Source organism: Nicotiana tabacum, chromosome 2 (genome assembly GCF_000715075.1).
Source record: "Nicotiana tabacum cultivar K326 chromosome 2, ASM71507v2, whole genome shotgun sequence".
Classification (NCBI taxonomy): Eukaryota; Viridiplantae; Streptophyta; class Magnoliopsida; order Solanales; family Solanaceae; genus Nicotiana; species Nicotiana tabacum.
In genome coordinates this window covers 36,179,547-36,201,573 of record NC_134081.1, presented here as the reverse complement: position 1 = coordinate 36,201,573, position 22,027 = coordinate 36,179,547, and the positions used below count along the sequence as shown (strand labels likewise).

General features: G+C 42.0%; 1 long non-coding RNA gene across 1 annotated transcript; it reads right to left on the bottom strand.

Annotated features, from left to right (window-relative positions):
* Positions 1 to 5,730: 5,730 nt before the first annotated feature.
* LOC107776965 (uncharacterized) lies at positions 5,731 to 20,906 on the bottom strand. Its single transcript, XR_001646104.2, has 2 exons — positions 19,227 to 20,906; positions 5,731 to 6,050 (listed from the first exon to the last, which is right to left on the bottom strand). It is a non-coding gene; the product is annotated as an uncharacterized LOC107776965 (long non-coding RNA).
* Between the last annotated feature and the right edge of the window lie 1,121 nt (positions 20,907 to 22,027).

The following is a 22,027-nucleotide window of genomic DNA, read 5'->3' as shown; positions in this document are numbered from 1 at the left end:
GAGGATCTCATCTTAAATCATGTAAATGTTATTGATAGCTCTTAATAAGCTTTCTCTAGTTTAAAAGGTTATTTATATTATTCTATTACCGAACTGGTTCATCATATTCATCTTGTATTTCTGAATTCTTAAATTGGTGTTTAGTTTTCATACTAGTACTATTCGACGGTACTAACGTCCCTTTTGCTGGGGGCGCTGAATCTTTAAATGGATGCAGGTGGTTCCACAGCAGGAGATATTGATCAGTGATAGCAGTACACTTTCTTCCCAGCTGACTTGGTGAGCCCCACTTCATCCTGAGGTCATGTATCTTTTGTTCTTTGTGTATTCTGTTTGAGGTATAGCCGGGGCCTTGTTGCCGGCATTATCATTGTACTCATCTTTATCTATAAAGGCTCCGTAGACATAGTGTGGGTTGTATAATGGTGCTGGGGAAGTCAAACTCGTGTGTTGTGCTTGAATTACTATTTCCACTTCAGATTATGAAAAATATGTTTGGAATTGTTACTTTAAAATAAAGTAACTAATGGTAAGAAATTAGTATTGCAGACATGATCACTTTATTGGTTGATTAACGAAAACATATGTATTCTCTTTATTCATGAGTGAGTTTGGGTAGAAGGAAATCTAATAGGCTTGATCGGTCGCGCTCCTCGGTTTTGGGGCGTGACATAGTCAATCTTGATTTCAACTCTTGGAAGCTCTTTTCACAAGCATCTGACCATTGGAACTTAACTCTCTTCTGCGTCAATTCAGTCAACGGGGAAGCAAGAGTAGAGAACCCCTCCTCAAACTTTCTGTAATAACCAGCTAAGCCCAAGAAACTGCGAATCTTTGTTGGTGTTGTAGGCCAATTCTTCACAGCTTCAATCTTCTGCGGATCAACCTTAACTCCTTCTCTAGAGATGTCAAGACCCAAGAATGTGATAGATTCAAGCCAAAATTTACACTTCGAAAATTCGCATACAACTGGTGCTGATATATAGTCTATAGAACTGTCCTGAGATGATCAGCATGGTCCTCTAGACTTCGTGAATATATAAGAATATCGTCAATGAACATCATCACAAAGGAGTCAAGAAAATGCTTGAATACTCGATTCATAAGATCCATGAAAGCTGTCGGGGTATTTGTTAGCCCAAAGGACATTACCAGAAATTTGAATTGCCCATATCGGGTTCTGAAAGCTGTTTTAGGAATATCCTGCTCCCTGATCTTCAATTGGTGATACCCGGACCTTAAAATCAATTTTGGAAAAGTACTTGGCATTCTGCAATTGGTCGAACAAGTAATCTATCCTTGGTAGTGGGTACTTATTTTTTATTGTGACCTTGTTGAGCTGCCGATAGTCAATACACATTCTCAGTAACCCATCTTTCTTCCTTACAAAGAGGACCGGTGCGCCCCAAGGTGGCATACTTGGCCGGATGAAACCCTTCTCTAACAAATCGTTCATTTGTTCCTTTAGCTCCTTCAATTCTGTCAGTTCCATTCTCTAAGGTGGAATAGATATAGGTTGTGTGCCTAGCATCACATCAATCCCAAAATCAATCTCCCTGTCTGGTGGGATCCTAGGGAGCTCATCCGGAAAGACCGAAATTCATTTACAACTGATACAGACTCAAGTGTAGGTTCCTCAGCATCGGTGTCATTAACCCAAACCAAATGGTAAATACACCCCTTGTTGATCATCTTCGTGGCCTTAAGGTAAGAAATAAACCTACCCTTCAGCACCACATCATCCCCCTTCCATTCGATAACTGGTGTATTCGGAAAATCAAACCTAACGATTCTGGTTCGGCAATCAAGCTTGGTAAAACATGAATAAAGCCAGTTCATCCCTATTATTACATCAAAAATTAATTATCCCCAACTCAGTGAGATCGGCCATGGTATCCCGACCACACACCATGACCACAATCCCTATAAACCCGCGCGGCAATAATAGACTCACTAACTAGAGTAGATACGAAGAACGACTCATGAAGTTGTTCCGGTTCTATCCCAAATTCCATAGCAACATAATGAGTGACATAGGATAAAATGGAACCGGGATCAATAAGGGCATATAAATCATGATATTGGACAGTCAATATACCGGTGAAGACATCTGGAGAAGCCTCTGAACTCTGGCGACCCCTCATAGCATAGAAACGGATGGCACATCCCGAACTCTGTACACCACCCCTAGCTGCACCACGCCTTGCGGGTGCTAGTGCCTCGAGCTGGAGGAGGTACTGCGGATGTAGTGGCTACCGAACTGGCTGGGTGTGCCGTACCCTTGACCACACTATGGTGGGATGAACGGAAATCCCTCTGAATGTGACCCCTCATACTGCACCCGTAGCATATGGTTTGGTCCATGAATCAGGCCCCAAAATGCATCTTCCCTCACCTAGGGCATGAGGGCCTCTACTGTTGGAATCTCCCTCCAGGCCGACCCTACTGGTGGGGTACCCTATTTTCCTTACTGGGCCTGAAATGACTCCACTGCTGCTGACGGGACCCTGATGGCGGTGCACTAACCGAAGACTGAGCAAAGGACTGGGATGGCCCTGACGACCCTCCCCTGAATGTTATCCTATCACCACCACCACCGGAAGAACCACCAAAGTTGCCCGCAGACCGGGCCTTATTGCTACCCTCTCACTCCATTTTGTTCTTCAATTTGCGGGTCTCCATGGCTTGAGCAAATGCCACCATCTTCTCATAGTTCATATCAGAATTCAAGGCAGTTGTAGCAGCCTCATTAATTACCAAGGGGCAGAGGCCCTGCACAAACCGGCGCACCCTTGCCTCCATAGTGGGGAACATGTAGATGGAATACTTGGACAAGCACGCAAACCTCATATGGTACTCCCACACACTCACGCTACCCTTCTTCAAGCTCTCAAACTCAGCGGTATGGGCTGCCTTAGTCTCAGCAGGCAAGAAATGGTCAGTCAAGGTGTTGGCAAATTCACTCCACCTTGCCGGAGGGCTCCCTTCCTCACGAGAGTCCTCCCACATCTCAAACCAAGAATAAGACACCCCTTTTAGGTGGTAGGAGGCCAACTCCACTCCCTTCATCTCAGTAGCATGCATAACTTGGAGGGTCTTGTGCATCTCATCAATAAAGTCCTAGGGGTCCTCCTGAGGGTCAGTACCTGTGAACACTGGAGGGTCCAGCTGAAGAAACCTGTTCACCCTAGAACTAGCAGAATTCCCTTGTTGGCTGGAAGAAGCAGGTGCAACATTCGATCTCTAAGCTTGGGAAGCCACTATCTAAGCCAACATTTGTATGGCTCCCCTAAGAACCCCATAAGAAACACCGGGACCGGAAGCTGGGCTGGAGGTGGAATAGCTTCACCCTTAGTAGGAGTAGGGATTGGTGCAGTCGGAGTAGGAGTAGTAGAATCAGGCGGTGTAGTAGCTGGGGGAATATCCTCACCCCGCGGGTGCTCACCCACATCACCAGGTATAGAACCAACTACCACTCCTGGGGTGACATTGGCTCCTTGGCCAGTTCTTGCTTTTTTCCTAGGTGCCATATACTGAAAATTAGAGCAATGCACGAGTTAGAGGAGGAATAGTCTTACAATCAGTTCTATCGTACGATCTCGAACGTCCAGAAGGGTATTATTTGTAAATGCCCAAGTAGCCTACTAATTATAGATGTGGTTAGCAACACACCGATAAGAAGGACTTTACTAGATACGGCTCCGAGACATCCTAGGACACTTTAAAACCTTAGGCTCTGATACCAAGCTTGACACGCTCCGACCTCGAGGAGCGCGATCGACGCTCAACTAAGATAACCTGGCCAAGCAAGCTTGTACAATGCCTTCTACCCAGACTCCCCCATGAATAGAGAGAAGATATATTTCATTAATTAGACCATGAGAAGGTTACATGAACAATCCAAATTTCATTACCGTTAGAACTTCATTCAAGATTTACCAAAATACTGCATTACACATTCATAGTTTAGGAGTGGAAACATAAGATACAAATACAATCATTTTTAATTAGACTTCCCAAAACAAAGGTACCACCCACGCCATGTCTGCGGAGCCTCTAATAGATACAAAAGAGTAGCATGATGGTGTCGGCAACAAGGCTCCGGCTATACCTCAAAAACATATACATAGAGGACAAGAGATACAAGACCCCGAAATAAAATGAGGCTCACCAAGTCAGCTAAGGAGAGGGTGTGTTGCTATCACTGATCAATATCGCCTGCTATGGAACCACCTGCATCCATTAAAGATACAGCTCCCACGGCAAAGGGGACGTTAGTACATATGGAATAGTAGTAGTATGTAAAACTAAACACCCTCTCAATAGAACGAGTAACAATAAAAGGAGAAGGAAACATGAAATCAATAAGAGCCTCAAACAGTATCAAGGTGTCAAGTTAGGATAAAAGTAAATTTCAAGTATGTTTCAATATTTATAATTTGGGAGATCTTTAGTACCGATATAACACCGTATTTTTAGCACGGGGTCTAATCTCAGCTCGATCGGCTAAGCCATCTCACCCCGAGACATCCAATCACAACACCACCATGTGTGCAGCATGGCATCCGATCTCAGCCCGATCGGCTAAGCCGTCTCACTAAAATGTCATGTGGGTCGACATCACATCACATCCTGCTAGCAATAATCTCATCCCATTTAAGGGAAAATATCTCAACACATCAATTTCATCCCATATTTAACAATCCCGTCACATCAACACGGGGATTTACCCCTCAATCACTCCTACATCAACACGGGGATTTACCCCTCAATCACTCCTACATCAGCATGTATAGTTTTCAGGTTAGGTTATTTCGACCTACCCTTCCTCGGTGACTAAACGATACTCCCAAACCATTTATTATTTAAAGGATTTACAACTCATTTCATAATCTTTCACACGTCTTCCCATTTTATTGGCACTAGTGGCCATAATTGTAATATCATTCTTGGCACGTCGGCCATATTTCATATTTCATACTCACCCCTATAACTTTCAAGAATTACCATGAATTATCATCAATAAGAGAATTTCAAATCAAGACTTTAAGCACACATATGAACAAACAAGAGTCTTAAGCACATTGAGTTTCTCTTCCACAAATAGGCATACCAACTTGCAATTGAAACATGATTTTAAATCATTACACCATTGGTACATTGATCATGCTAGATTACATTTTCGGAGGGAATCATGATGTGATAGGAACATTTGGAGCACATTTTGAGTATATTCATCTTTCAGTACAATACTTATTTTAGAAAAATTAAATCTATTAGGGAGGACTCAGAACATGAGAAATAGAAATTGAGCCAATCTAAATTGCAACTTACGAGGACATCATGGAAATCGATTCTACAAGAGGATTTTAGCCAACATACCTCGCTTGAACTTTCTTAAATTACTACAATATTCTGGATATCCTATCGACTTCAATCTATTAGAAACATGACAAATTTGAACCATAATTAGGAAGATATTGGGGTTTCAGCTCATTTGAGCATTTTATCAAGCACTAGGTGTGCATTAAAGTTTCAAGGTCCTCCTATGGTGGATTCCTTTACCCCATAATCAATACCCACTTCAATAGTGTCACGCCCTGACCTCGGGGAGCGCGACTGGTGCTCAACCGAGATAACCCGGCTGAGCAAGCCTACTAGATTGCCTTCTACCCAACTCACTCATAAATAAAGAGAAGATAAACTTCCTTAATTAACACCAAGAGAGTACATGAACAACATTAATTCCATCACCATTAGTTACTTCATTTATAAAGTCTCAAAATACATACACTTTCATAGTTTGAAGTGGAACATGTAATACACATACGACATTACTATCTTGACTTTCCCAATACCAATACACAACCCACACCATATCTATGGAGCCTCTAATAGATACAAAAGAGTACAATGATAGTGCCGGCAACAAGAATTGGGCTATACCTCAAAACATAATACACACAGAACAAAAGAAGTGGGGCTCACCAAGTCAAGTGGGAAGAGAGTGTACCACTCTCACTGGTCAATGCCTCCCGTTGTGGAACCACCTGCATCCATTAAAGATGCAGCATCCCCAGAAAAAGGGATGTTAGTACATGTCAAATAGTACTAGTATGAAAACCAAACACCTATGCAAGGACTTGGAAATACAACACGAATATGATGAATCATGGTAAAAATAAAAGGCTTAGATAGCCATTAAAGCCATATCAAGGTTATTAAGAGCTTTCAATAACATTTATAATTTTTTAAGTTGGGGATCCTCTGCAACTACCTTTACACAAAGCGGCCCTACCACCTCACCCCAATATATGCGGGTGGAGGTGCAATCACAATACCAGAAACTCTACACAAAGCAGCCCTGCCGCCTCACCCCAATGTATGTGGGTGGAGGTGTATTCACAATACCACAAACTCTACACAAAGCGGCCCTGCCGCCTCACCCCAATGTATGCAGACGGAGGTGTATTCACAATACCACAACTCTACACAAAGCGGCCCTGCCGCCTCCCCCCAATGTATGCGGGTGGAGATATATTCACAATACCACAACCCTACACAAAGTGGCCCCACCGCCTCACCCCCAATGTATGCGGGTAGAGGTGTATTCACAATGCCACACTTTGGATTCCCAAAACGATAATAGTTTGTACAAAAGAGTTCTCTTTCAAGTCAACCATTTGGCACATTTGGCCTTAGCAAGTGTAAGTTCATAAGATTTCATCATATGAGAAATAAGTGTTTAATCACATTGATTTCATACAATATCTTCTTCCCAAAAGGGTATAACATAATTAAGTAAAAAAATAGAGAATCATTAACACACGAGGGTTCTAACACATTATGCCAATTAGGAATCATTTTTACTCGTTTGAATACCCCACATCAATAGCGTTCCATGTTCGAACTTCACATGATGGAGTTTGGTAGGAACACGGGAATTCCAATACCAGAAAAAGAGTTTAGCCTTCATACCTCGAAAGAGCTTTTCGTAGCGCCACAATAATGTCCCAACACTCCTAACGATGCCAATCTATCAAGGAGGAGAGAATTATAAGCATGATTAGAGGAATTCATATGGCAAAGACCGTTACAACTATGACCCAACCTTTCCCTAAACTAATTCAACAACAAAACCACCCAAGATTGTTCAACAACTTCCCCACAGTCTCTATTAGCTCATGCATGTGATAAATCATACCCTCATCACCCACAATCAACCCAAACCCAAAATTGAAGAATTGGGTGAAGAAATACTTACCTTTTTGAAGCCCTAGCAAGTTCCTTTTGATGGAATTCCAAGGTTTGATCAAAGTAGAGTAGTGAAATACTTAGTCCTCCCTTTCCTCTCTCGAGAATAGCTCTCTCCTCTCTCCAAAATGTCAGGTAACATCCCAAAAATGAACCCTTAGGCTAGATAAATGAAATGGGGCTCAGTTTATAAGATTGGAAAAATGGAGCCCCGATGCAGATCTGCGGTCGCATATGTGACCGCATAACTCTTCTGCCGTCCGCAAAATGGACCGCATAATGGCCCTCCAGAACTGGACGTTCCTGCTTCACTCTGCGATAGGTCTGCGGTCTGCAGACCAATTCTGCGGTCACATACTGGACCATAGAACCTCCTTCCGAAATTTCTCACATTGGTTCTGTGATGGGATCTGTGGCCCGCAAAAGGGTTATGCGGCCGCATAATGGGCCACATAATGGTCCTCAAAATTAGCTCAAGTTTCTACTTCATTCCGTGGCAGATGCGGTCCGCAAATCAGTTCTGCGATCACAGAATGAACCGCAGAAAATGCCCTGCACTGCCAAAAATTTCTTCAACTCCCCAACGCACCACAAAACCTCGGGTTATAGGTAACATTTTACGGGGCCTTACAAATAGGCCACCCACAAATACTCCACAACCTTCCGACCACCTTTGTTAGTACATGCATGCATTAATAACAACTCTTATTCTCAAAACCTTCTTCCCAATTACCTATTACCAACCCAAATTTCGAAATTGAAGGCTAGAGCTAGAATCTTACCTCTTGAATGAAGTCTTTGTGAGTTATCCTTGTGAATTCTTCAAGACGTGAGCAAAGATTGATGAATAAATAGCTTAGATACTCTTCATCTCACTCTAGACCACTTTCCTCTCTCTAAAATATCAGTTTGAACCTTCTAAAATGATCCATAATGTTGTTTTATAAAAATGGGGTCGGTTTTTAAAACCAGAAAATGGTCCCTCCAAACTCAACTCTGTGGTCACAGAGTGAACCACAGATTAGATCTGTGGCCCGCAAAATGGACTGCAGAAATGGTCCAAAAAACTGGGCTGGTCTAGTCCAGCCTGCGGCTAGGTCTGTGGCCCGCATATCAATTCTGTGACTGCAGAATGGACCACGGAATCTCCCTCCGAAAATCTTCATGCTGGTTCTGCGACAGATGTGCGGCCCGCAAAATGATTAGGCGATCGAATATTTTCTACAACCCTCAAATATATTAGCCTACCTCTGTACCAGGAAACCCTAGATTTTAGGTAAAATTTTATGGGGCCTTACATCCTCCCCCGCTTAGGATCATTCATCCTCGAATGAGGGTCAAGATCCGCCAATATCTGAATAGTGTGCACTATTCATCTGGGTGCCGCCAAGATGTATCTAGACTTGCGGCAACATTATTGGTGGAGGAGGATGAAGAAGGATATAGTTGCATATGTAGCTCTGTGTCTAAATTGTCAACAAGTAAAGTACGAGCATCAGATGCGTGGTGGTTTTCTTCAGAGGCTAGAGATTCCTAAGTGGAAGTAGGAGTGTATCACTATGGATTTTGTTATTGGACTCCCACGGACTCAGAGGAAGTTTGACGCGATATGGTTCATTGTGGACAGGTTGACCAAGTCGGCACATTTTATTCCATTGGCAGTTACCTATTCTTCAAAGCGGTTAGCTGAGATCTACATCCGCGAGATCGCCCGTCTACACAGTGTGCCCTTGTCTATTATTTCTGATCGAGGTACGCAGTTTACCTCGCACTTCTGGAGGGCCGTACAGCATGAGTTGGGCATGCAGATTGAGTTGAGTACAACATTTCATCCCAGACGGACGGGCAGTCCGAGCGCACTATTCAGATATTGGAGGAAATGCTTCGCGCCTGCGTTATGGATTTCGGGGGTTCATGGGATCAGTTCTTGCCGCTTGAGGAGTTTGCATTGCCACCTAGTTTGTCAGCTGTCCATCCGGTGTTCTATGTGTCCATTCTCTAGAAGTATCATGGTGATCCATCCCATGTGTTAGATTTCAGCTCAGTCCAATTGGATAGGGATTTGACTTATGAGGAGGAGGCGGTGGCTATTCTAGCCCGATAGGTCTGACGGTTGAGGTCTAAGAGTTATCCTTCAGTTCGAGTGCGGTAGAGATGTCAGGAAATCGAGACAGCCACGTGAAAGTTCGAGTCGGATATGCGGAGTAGATATCCACACCTTTTCACCAGTCTAGGTACTTTTCTATGTCCGATCGAGGACGAATGTTTATTTTAGAGGTGGAGAATGTGATGACCTGATAGGTCATTTATAGTTTTACCTTTCATTTATGTGTTTCAAGACCTCGAATAGCTCCATTTAGCCTTCCTCAATTTGCATGCACAGTCCGTGTCCTTTTTCTGGAAGGTTTTTATGAGACAATTGATGAAAATGTGAAATCGTGCCTTAAAACTCATTGGATTTGACTACGGTCAATGTTTTGTGTAAATGGATCCAGATCAGTGTTTTGACGGAACCGGTGGGTCTGTATCGTGATTTGGGACTTGGACGTATGCCCGGAATCAAATTCGGAAGTCCCTAACTTGAATTACCGTAATTTGTTGAAAACTAGCAATTTAAAGGTTTAAAGAATTCATAAGTTTGACCGTAGGTTGACTTTATTGCTACCGGGTTCAGATTTTGGTTCTGGAACTTGGAATATGTTCATTACAGTATTTATGACTTGTCTGTAAATTTTGGTGCAAAACGGAGTTGATTTGACGTGATTCGGACGTCCGATTGAAAAATTGAAAGTTCTTAAGTTTCTTTAAAAATTTCATTTGTTTTGGTGTCCGATTCATGGTTCTAGGTGTTGTTTTGATATTTTGATCGTGTGAGCGAGTTCGCATGATGTTATTACACTTGTATGTGTGTTTGCTTTGGAGCCCGAGGGGCTCGGGTGAATTTCGGATAGGCTACGGGTGATTTGAACTTAGGAAAATTTCTGGTTTTTGAGCTTTTGTTGTCATCTGGTGCTTTCTTCTTCGCGATCACGAAGATACTCCCGCGATCATGAAAAGCAACCTGGGCTGGGGAGGGATTTACCCTACACGAACGCGGGGAATAGGTCATGAACGTGAAGCTTTGGGAGGCTTACCCTTCGCGAACACGAAGGTTTGTGGGACCCTGGGAAGGCTGGGCTGGTATGCTACGCGAACGAGATCACTGGGTTGCGAATTCTATGGTAAGGGGAAGAACTATCGCAAATGCGGAGCACCTCTCTCAAACGCGAAGACCATTTGCGCCACAGTGCTTATCGCGTCAGGCCCTTCGCGAACGCGATGAAGACCCGAGGCCATTTTTACCCATTTTCACCATCTTTTCATTAGAGCTCGGCCTAGAGGTGATTTGGAAGAGAAATTTCATCACCATTTAATAGGTTAGTGTACTTTAACTTATTTTCTTCCATTTCCATCCACACCCATTAGTTACTAACCTTAATATATGTTCTTTCATGGTAGAAAATTAGGGATTGGGGAAGAATTGGGGGGTTTTGTAAATTTGGGATTTAGACCTCAAATTGAGATCGGATTTTGAAACTAATCACATAATCGCGCTCGAGGGTAAATGGTTTTGGTCCAAATCTCAGATTTTGACCAAGCAAGCCCGGGGTTGACCTTTGTTCACTTTTTGGGAAAAGTGTAAAGATCTTAACTTTATGTATTGTAATTGATTTCCCTAGCATTATTTGATGTTATTGAGTCGATTTTAGTTAGATTCAATTGGTTTGGAGGCAGATTTTAGAGGAAAGGCCCCGGTTGAGCTTTGATTTGCTTGCGGAGCGAGGTAAGTGTTGGGTCTAACCTTGATTTGAGGGAATAGGAACCCTTGAGTTATGTGTTATGTGAATTACATGTATAGCAGCGTATATGCGAGGTGACGAGTGTATATACGTCGTCAAAGTAATTATTTCCATGCTTTCCCGTATTCCATTAATTATTTTATTCCATGTCTTAATTGTTACATGCTTTAATTGCCTCCTATGCCTTACCTTGTGATTCGTGATTTGAGTTGCTGAGTTGATTACATTTATTGATTTTGTTTATGGATCGGGTTGCATGCCGCAACGGGTTGAATAAGGGAGGATTGATATTGATATGGTGGGATCGAGTTGCACGTCGCAACGAATTTTATATGTGATTTTGATATGGTGAAATAAGGGAGGAATATGATATTGATTATGATTATATGGTGAGATCGGGTTGCGCGTCGTAACGGATTGTGTGTTTTATATTAATTGTTGTACTGTGTTAGCCTATGATACTTTCATACGAGATTCTGAGTACTGGTGTTTCTTGTTTTACCAATTCTGAGGATTGAGTTTAATTTCATAAATTAACTGCCTTACTTTCCTGTATTCCTTTCATATTATAATTATTATACTGCGTATAGGTTATTATAAGTGACCCACCTTAGCCTCGTCACTACTTCGTCGAGGTTAAGCTCGGCACTTACAGAGTACATGGGGTTGGTTGTACTCATACTACACTCTGCACTTCTTATTCAGATTTTGGAGTCGGTCCTAGCGGCGATCAGTAGATTGCTCGAATCGATTGCCGGATTGTAGACTTGAGGTACAGCTGCTCGGCATTCGCAGCCCTGAAGTCCCCTTCCCTATCCTAGCTATTTATTTCATTTTACACAGTTTTATTTCATTTAGACCATTATCTGTATTATTCTAATCGCTCGTGCACTTGTGACACCAATTCTGGGATTGTATCTAGATATTGCGGTTATTATGTTTCTTTATACTCTATTTTAGTTATTACAGTTTAATTGGTATCGGTTAATTTGATTTGTTGAAAATGGCTAAAAACTATTCTAACACTGTCTTGCCTAGCAAGTGAAATGTTAGGCGCTATCACGGTCCCGAGAGTGGAAATTTCAGGCCGTGACAAGTTGGTATCAGAGCATTAGGTTGCCTAGCGCTCACGAGTCACGAGCAAGCTTAGTAGAGTCTAGAGGATCGGTACGGAGACGTATGTACTTATCTTCCAGAGGCTATGGAGTATAGGAAAAATATCACTTCTTTATTACTCTATCGTGCGATTCTTATTCTATCATTGATGATTGAACCCTTCTATTCTTGTTCTCTCGTAGATGGCAAGAACACGTACTGCATCTACTGCAAGACAAGAGTCGGAGCCCCCTATGGCAGCTACGGCCAAGGGCAGAGGTCGAGGCCGAGGTCGCGCTAGAGGCCGAGGTAGAGGTAGAGCTCATCCTAGAGCTCGAGCAGCAGCACCCGTAGTGGAGCCTCAAGTGGATTTTGAGAAGGAGGTTCCATCTCAGACTGTACCCATCGGACCAGCTCAGGTTTCGGAGGGGTTCATAGCCTCTCCAGAGCTTCAAGACACTCTAGTCCATTTGGTAGGACTTATGGAGAGTGTGGCCTAGACCGGTACATTCTCGGTGGCACCAGCCATCTCTCAGGCTAGGGGAGGAGCACATACTCTTGCTACTCACACCCTAGAGCAGGTGGCTCCCCAGTATCAGACTCCAACAGCCTCGCCAGTTGGGGTAGTTCAGCCGGTTGTTACGGCACTGACCGGTGATAGGCCCGCTATGTCTTCTGAGGCTATGTTGAGTTTGGATAAGTTTACCAAGCTCTTTGTTGTTCATTTTAGGGGTGCATCTTCTGAGGACCCACGGGATTTCCTGGACCATTGTCATGAGGTGTTGCGCAACATGGGTATAGTTGAGACCAATGGGGTCGATTTTGCAGCATTTCAGATGATTGGTTCTGCCCGGAGATGGTGGAGAGATTATATGTTGACTAGACCAGTTGGTTCGCCTACACTTACATGGGATCAGTTCTCATAGCTATTTCTAGAGAAGTTCATTTCGGTCACTCTGAGAGAGGAGTACCGCAGGTAGTTTAAGTGTCTTCAGTAGGGTGGTATGACTGTCACCCAGTACGAGACTTGATTTGTGGACCTAGCTCGCCATGCCACTATCTTGCTTCCTACTGAGAGGGAGAGAGTGAGGAGATTTATTGATGGGCTCACTTTCACTCTCAGGCTATAGATGTCCAAAGAGATCGGGAGTGATATTTCTTTCCAGACGGTCGTAGATATTGCTAGGCAGATCGAGATGGTTCGTGCTCAGGAGAGGGAGCCGGTGTCTGATAAGATACCTCATCATTCTAGTAGTTTCAGTGGCATCTCATCTAGAGGCAGGGGTACTTTTGGTATAGGCCATCCTCCCAGGCCATTTCATTGAGCGCTTCGGGCATCTCACAATGCTTCAGGGAGTCGTGGTCCATATGTGCCTTACTCTGGGAAGCCAGCCTACAGTGTACCATTAGCTCCTATCAGTGCACCTCTGATTCAGATCTATCACCGTGGTTATTCGGCCCGTTCGGGTCAGCTTCAGCAACCACAGCAGCAAGATAGGTGTTTTGAGTGTGGTGGCATTGGTCACATTAGGAGGTTTTGTCCAAGATTATTGTACGGCATGCCACAGCAGAGTTCCCGTGCCATGGTTCCGGCACCTGTTGCTCCACCACCTGCTCAGCCAACTAGAGGCAGGGGTCAAGCATCCAGAGGTGGAGGTCAGGCCATTAGAGGTGGAGGCCAGCCAGCTAGAGGACATCCCCGAGATGTAGTTCAGAGTGGTGGGGCCCAACCCCGATGTTATGCTTTCCCAGCTAGGCCTGAGGCTAAGTCATCTGACACCATTATCACAGGTATTGTTCCAGTTTTCCATAGAGATGCTTCAGTTCTATTTGATCTGGGATCTACTTATTCTTACGTGTCATCCTATTTTGCTTCATATCTGGTTGTTCCTCGTGATTGTTTGAGTGCTCCTGTGTATGTGTCCATGCCTGTGGGAGATTCTATTATTGTAGATCGTGTCTATTGCTCGTGTGTGATTACTATTGGGAACCTTGAGACTAGCATAGATCTTCTACTTCTTGATATGGTAAATTTCGATATTATCTTGGGTATGGATTGGCTGTCACCTTATCATGTTATATTGGACTGTCACGCCAAGACGGTGACCTTAGCCATGTCGGGGTTTCCTAGATTAGAATGGAGAGGGACTCATGGCCACTCTACCAGCAGAGTTATTTCTTATGTGAAGGCTCGATGTATGGTCAAGAAGGGATGTCTAGCTTATCTGGCCTATGTCCGTGATTCTAGTTTGGAGGTTCCTTCCATGGATTCAGTATCAGTTGTTCATGAGTTTCCAGAGGTGTTTCCTGCAGATCTACCATGGATTCCACCCGATAGGGATATTGACTTTTGTATTGATTTGGCTCCGGGCACTCAGCACATTTCTATTCCGCCATACCGAATGGCCCCGCCAGAGTTGAAGGAATTGAAGGAGCAGTTGCAAGATTTGCTAGATAAGGGATTCATTAGACCTAGTGTCTCGCCCTGGGGTGCGCTCGTATTGTTCGTGAAGAAGAAAGATGGATCGATGAGAAAGTGTATAGACTATCGGTAGTTGAACAAGGTAACTATCAAGAAAAAGTATCCGTTGCTGAGGATTGATGACTTATTTGATCAACTTCAGGGTGCCAAGGTGTTTTCGATAATTGGTTTGAGGTTTGGCTATCATCAGTTGAAGATTAGGGCATCCAATGTCACTAAGACGGATTTTCGGACTCGGTACGCTCATTATGAGTTCCTAGTGATATCATTTGGGTTGAGAAATACCCCATCATCATTTATGAATTTAATGAATCGGGTGTTCAAGCCCTATCTGGATTCTTTTGTGATATTATTCATTGATGATAACTTGATCTACTCCCGCAGTCGAGAGGAGCATGAGCAGCATCTTCGGATTATACTTCAGACTTTGAGAGATAGCCAGTTATATGCCAAGTTTTCAAAGTGTCAGTTTTGGTTAGACTCGGTCGCCTTTTTGGGGAATGTTGTATCGACAGAGGGCATAAAGGTGGTTTCTAACAAGATTGCGGTAGTTCAGAACTGGCCTAGGCCTACTTCAGCTACAAAGATCCAGAGTTTCCTAGGATTTGCAGGTTATTATCACGGGTTCGTGGAGGGGTTTTCATCCATAGCAGCCCCATTTGCTAGATTGACCCTAAAGGGTGCCCCATTCAGATGGTTGGATGAGTGTGAGTTGAGCTTTCAGAAGCTCAAGACTGCTTTGACTACGACGCCAGTGTTGATGTTGCCCACAGGTTCAGGATCCTACAAGGTGTATTGTGATGTATCTCGTATCGGGCTCGGTGCAGTATTGATGCAGGATGGCAAGGTGATTACATACGCATCGCGGCAGTTGAAGGTTCATGAAAAGAATTACCTTATTCATGACTTAGAGTTGGCAGCCATTGTTCATGCGCTGAAGATTTGGAGGCACTATATTTATGGTGTGTCGTGCGAGGTATTCACGGATCATCAGAGTCTACAATATTTGTTCAGGCAAAAGGATCTCAACTTGAGGCAGAGGAGCTGGTTGGAGCTGTTGAACGACTATGATATCACCATTTTGTATCATCTCAGGAAGGCTAATATGGTGGATGATGCCTTAAATAGAAAGGCCGTGAGTATGGGTAGCCTTGCGTATATCCCAGTTGGTGAGAGACCGCTTGCAGCAGATGTTCAGGCTTTGGCCAATCAGTTCGTGAGGTTAGATGTTTTAGAGCCCAGTCGTGTGCTAGCTTGCACAGTCACTCGGTCTTCCTTGTATGAGCGCATCAGAGAGCGTCAATATGATGATCCTCATTTTCTTATCCTTAAGGACACGGTGCGGCACGGTGGTGCCAGGCAGGTTACTATTGGAGATGATGGGGTTATGAGGATGTAGGGTCGTATTTGTGTGTCCAATGTGGATGGGCTTCGTGAGCTGACTCTTGAGGAGGCCCATAGTTTCCAGTATTCTATTCATCTGGGTGTTTCCAAGATGTATCAGAACTTGCGGCAGCATTATTGGTGGAGAAGGATGAAGAAGGATATAGTTGCATATGTAGCTCGGTGTCTAAATTGTCAGCAAGTAAAGTACGAGCATCGGAGGCCTGGTGATATGCTTCAGAGGCTAGAGATTCCTGAGTGGAAGTGGGAGCGAATCAGTATGGATTTTGTTGTTGGACTCTCACATACTCAGAGGAAGTTCGACTCGATACGGTTCATTGTGGACAGGTTGACCAAGTTGGCACATTTTATTCCTTGGCAGTTACCTATTCTTCAGAGCGGTTAGCTGAGATCTACATCCGCGAGATCATCCGTCTACACGGTATGCCCATGTCTATCATTTTTTATTGAGGTACGCAGTTCACTTCGCACTTCTGGAGGGCCGTACAGCATGAGTTGGGCACGCGAGTTGAGTTGAGTACAACATTTCATCCCCAGACGGACGGACAGTCCGAGCGCACTATTCAGATATTGAAGGATATGCTTCGTGCTTGTGTTATGGATTCAGGGGGGAGGGTTCTTGGGATCAGTTCTTGCCACTTGCGGAGTTTTCCTACAACAATAGCCACCAGTCAAGCATTTAGATGACTCCCTGTGAGACATTATACTGTAGGCGGTGCCATTCATCAGTTGGATGGTTCAAGCCGGGGGAGGCTCGGTTGTTGGGTACAGATCTAGTACAGGATGCCTTGGATAAGGTCAAGATTATTCAAGATTGACTTCGTACCGCTCAGTATAGGCAGAATAGTTATGCCGACCGTAGAGTTTGTGATGTTGCATTCATGGTTGGAGAGAGGGTATTGCTCCGGATTTCACCCATGAAGGGTGTGATGGGGTTCGTAAAGAAGGAAAAGTTAAGCCCTAGGTATATCAGAACCTTTGAAATTCTTGAGAGAGTGGGTGAGATGGCCTACAAGCTCGCATTTCCACCTAGTTTGTCAGTTGTCCATCCGGTGTTCCATGTGTCCATGCTCCAGAAGTATCACACTGATCCGTCCTATGTGTTAGATTTCAGCTCAATCCAATATACTTCATATCAAAATAATCTTTTGATGTTCTAATATACTTGTTTCAATGCTTGAAACCTAAGAAAAAATAAAAAATAAAAATAAATAAAGAATGCAAAATATAGTTTATTCAATAGTACACTTCCGCTCTTGTTTTTATCGACGAAAATACTCTTTTCTTTCTACAAAACAAGATTGTTTATCGAAAACTTACAGTTTTGACTGAAGAAACTAAGACAATGAGTATAAGAATGTAATACACATTTTCTTATGAGAAAGATAAAAAATAGGACTTGGATTATTACAAATACAAAAAACGGGCTCTAAAAGTTTATTACACGTTTTTAGCAAGAAATGTAAAAATAGAAAAATCCGTCGCTAATATTGTTTCAATGGATTAATTAGCAATAAATTATCAAAAAATTATGTTTGTTAAAAGTAATTTAGTGACAGATTAGCGATGAATGAAACTCGCAGCTAATTTCATTTTTTTTTTTTTTTGTGTGTTTTATTTTAATGTATTGTAAGGATTATATTACTCACTATTGTTGCACCCTATTTTGCACAAGTCAAAATAATGTACAACTTATAGTACTCTACAAGGTTAGTTAAAGGTTAGAGTCGCCACCTAATGTTTAAGGTACACTAGGACACCTGTACCACATTATGTAATATACACTAAATTATGGACTACGAAATCAATTGAGATTCTAGGTAAGGGTTCATATTATCTCGAGGGGAAGGTGTTATGTATCCCTCAAGATACACAAAATGTGGTTCGTGGACTCGATCAAATAAGGGAGGAAAGGTTCAAAGATAATTAGCAAATACTCACAACTATTATAAAGAATTAAAGAATGATTAACGTGTACTAGAATGAACAATAATGATATTAAATATGTAATGAATTATGCACGGATGAAGTATGCAAGTATTTTTCGTATTTTTGAAATGAAATGATTAAAAGATATTGACTCGTATGAAGTATATGTAAAATGAACAAGCAAATCGTATTTCAAAAGATAAGATGAGTGTAAAGTGAGTTCTAGATAAAGAATAGAAAAATATTAGACAAAATATATATGCAATAATATGTAGTGTATAAAAGAAATAACAATATATTTTAAAATAGTATTTTCTAGTGTAAATTGAATAATATGAGAGAATTGCACCTAAAGAGTGCATGTTAAGTCAAATTATTTGAATAAAAGTTTGAACTTATAAGGATAAATTTAAAGAGAAAATGACTCATTAATTAGAGTAAAAAGTATTAGATGGATATCTACAACAAGAGAAAATTTATACCAAAGGATTTGAGAAAAGGGAAAAGAATATTTAGCTACACATGGATGAATAGTTAGCAAGGAATTTAATCAAAGAATGGAGGAAGAGTCATCCTCGGATAATCTTAGTGCATAATGAGTAAAGTGAAAGAATTGATATAATGAATAAAGAATTGATTTGATGAATGAATGTGGTATAAAAGATGTATTGAGATGTTTATGACATAAGAAAATTATTATATCGATATAATAGAAATATTTGCATCAGCAAATGAATGGCCATTCAGTGAGCAACTAGAGGCCATCTTAATAGTCACGGTCTTGAAATACCAATTGTTTGTCAAGCCCAAATGACCACAAGACCCAAGTCTCTCAAAAAAAGATATGATAGTCCAACTATAATTTTCAACTTGAGATGCGGTAATTAAAGAATAATTTACATATGAAGTGGTTCGAAAAGTATGCTAATATAACTTTAAGAGAGCAACAGAATTATTTATTTTCTGTTATTTTTTGAAAGAAGATAACATGTTTTCATTTTTTATGTACATGACTAATTTAGTTAACCAAGTTGTAAAAACATATATGACATCTTCAAGATACATACAAACTTCATGAAAATCATCTAACCGTGCAATATTGTAATTTAACCCAATTATTAACTATATGCAATTTACCCTAAGTATTTAGCAAATATATAATATCAAAGCAAACAAAGCACAACATCTATCTACGGTTTTACTATAATTTACGTTTTACTTACATCCGAAAACGGGAGTACGAAGCGGGGAATTTGACAGGGTTCGTTTTCGTCTCCGAGCGTCATCTTTCCAAAGCGTTTTAGATAAAGTACCTCGCAAGATAAGAGAAATAAAATTGTTAGCGAAATAATGTAACGTAAAAGACAAACTGATTAAGTGACATGCATTTTTGAAATGATTTTTGTTTTAAAAATATTTTTTGAAAATTGCTCTTGAAAATGATTTGAAAAATATTTTTTTTTTTTCTGAAAGATTGTTTGCAAAATATTTATGGGAAATTTTTTTTTTGGAAAATAGTTTTAAAAATAATATAAGAGGCTCAGATATATGTAATATACGTCTAGACATGAGAACACGAACCGTCTTGGTTGCGACTTCGGTGGCCAACCGTGTCACCCTCCGAAGGTTGGTTCGTCGTGTTCTCGTCTTTTATATTCCAATCATCATCTTTTATTTTTCGATGTTTATCATCATCGCCTCGTTATTATAGGGCCTAATCCGAAGGATCATTCGGAGCATCATGGCCTTAATAACTCGGTGGCTATTTTTCATCGACCTAGTGTCAATCAATGTGATGTCATTCTGTATCAATTTTCCCGACCCCGTATTATCAGGAAATTAGTCAGACTATAGCACTTGCAACAACCAACTAATCAAACATGATGACGATGAGGGACCAAATATTCAACAGAATAATTCGTCGTCTCCATTATTTTAGTTTAGCCGATATTTGATGAAAAGCAATATTTCAAAACTTGAGAATTCTTACAAATACAGTGTAAAAAAAGGGGTCACGACATCAACATGGGACAAGCCATTGAAGAACATTTGGCGATGAAGCAGCAGAAATGGCAAGGGCCACAATCAGCGGACAAATCCCAAACGGAAGCCAAGGAGAAATCAGAAATTGCAAAGATACAATCAAACCATCACATAAGAAAAGGAGTTTGAAAGTAACATCAATAGCTAGTAAAACGAGTACGTGACAGTGGCCGGAAATTTTGCGAGGCGCCGGAAATTGCACAGGACGCCGGAAAATATTTTGTCGGCCGAAACTCCGACGGAATGGTACCAAAATACCACCAACACTATCGAGTAATCAGCCACAAACACAAATCCAAATTTGCAAATCATAATCGACCAAGAACAGAGGATCGCTGCAATGTTAGGAGCACAACAGTCGCCGAAAACGTTATTTCGGCATGACCATTTATAATCACAAAAGAACACAGTAACGATAGCCAAAACAAATCCGACCAGCAACCTAAAGAGTCGGCAGAATCAGTGACGCTATAATCATGGAGTCAGAGCAGCATCTTAAAGAAGCCAAGCGAGCACGGTCACCGGTGAAGGATTTTTCGATAAGATCTAATAATTTTAGTCAGATCTAATGAATTTATGATCCCCGTTTTACAGTTGTTAAAGAAAGGAGAAGAGGGGATGAAGAGGAGAGAGGAGAAGGCGGCAGCCATGGCCGTTGATGGCTGGCCGACGGCGAAAATGGGGGAAAGAAGGAGCTCGGCGGCAGGTTCTCCAAAATGAGAGAGAGTCCCTCTTGGGAGATGCGGCTATGTGTTAGAGAAGAATGGGAGATCGATAAATATATTAGAGTTTCCCCAGTTTTTCCCCATGTCGTTTAGTGTGTAAGTACTAATTTATAGTGGGTGTAGTTAGGATTTGTGTGGACTTAATTTTAAAATAAAAATAAATGTAAAATAAAAAGAAAAATATGTGGTCAAGATGTAAAGATAGTCATGTCACATCGAAGTCACTTGATATCATAATGTCTTGTCACATCACGATGTCTCGTCACATCCCGATGTTGATGGGATATTAGATTTGACTGTATTTTGAAATTAATTTCACTGGCTTCCATGTATTACTTGTAACGATCTGACCGGTAGTTTTGAGAATTTAAGTCCCGATCGGCAGTATAAGGCCCTGAGCAGTTTCGTATTATGTGTATTGACTTGCGTGCATGATTGGATTCAGTTAAAGGATGATTCAGAGTGATTTAGGACACTTAGTCCCTAAAACGGAAGCTTAAGTCTTAGGATATTGACAGTAGTCGGAACTGAGTGAAGACGACTTCGGAATGGAGTTTCGCCGGTTCCGTTAGCTCCGTTGGGTATTTTGGATTTAGGGGCGTGTCCAGATTATGTTTCGGAGGTTTGTAGCTCATTTAGGCTTGAAATGGCAAAAGTCAAATTTTTGGAGATTTGGACCGGAAGTGGAGTTTTTGATATCGGGGCCGGAATGCGATTCCGAGAGTTGTAACAACTCTGTTATGTTATTTGGGACTTGGCTGTAAAATTTGACGTCATTCCGGGTTGGTTTGATTGATTCCGGCACGAGTTTTCGAAGTTGGAAGTTTTGAAAGTTCATAAGTTCGATTGGTGGTGCGATTTGTATTTTCGACGTTGTTGAATGTGATTTGAGACCCCGAGCAAGTCCGTGTTAGGTTATGGAACTTGTTTGTGTGTTTAGACGGTGTCCCGGGAGCTTCGGGTGTGTTTCGGATGGGCTACGGGTCATTTCCTCCTATTTTGAACTGCTGTTATCTGTCATCTGGTTTTCTTCATCGCGTTCGCGTCCTTGCCTTCGCATTCACGTAGTGTTATTTTGGAGGGTGAAATATTTCCTCTTCGCGTTCGCAGTCACCCTCTCGCATTCGTGAAGTTGTGACACCCCCTTCTTCGCGTTCGCATTCCCTATCACGCGTTCGCGAAGTGCAAACCAGGCCCTAGGCACTAGTGATCATTTTCCTCTTCGCGTTCGCGTGTCTCTTGCGCGTTCGCGTAGC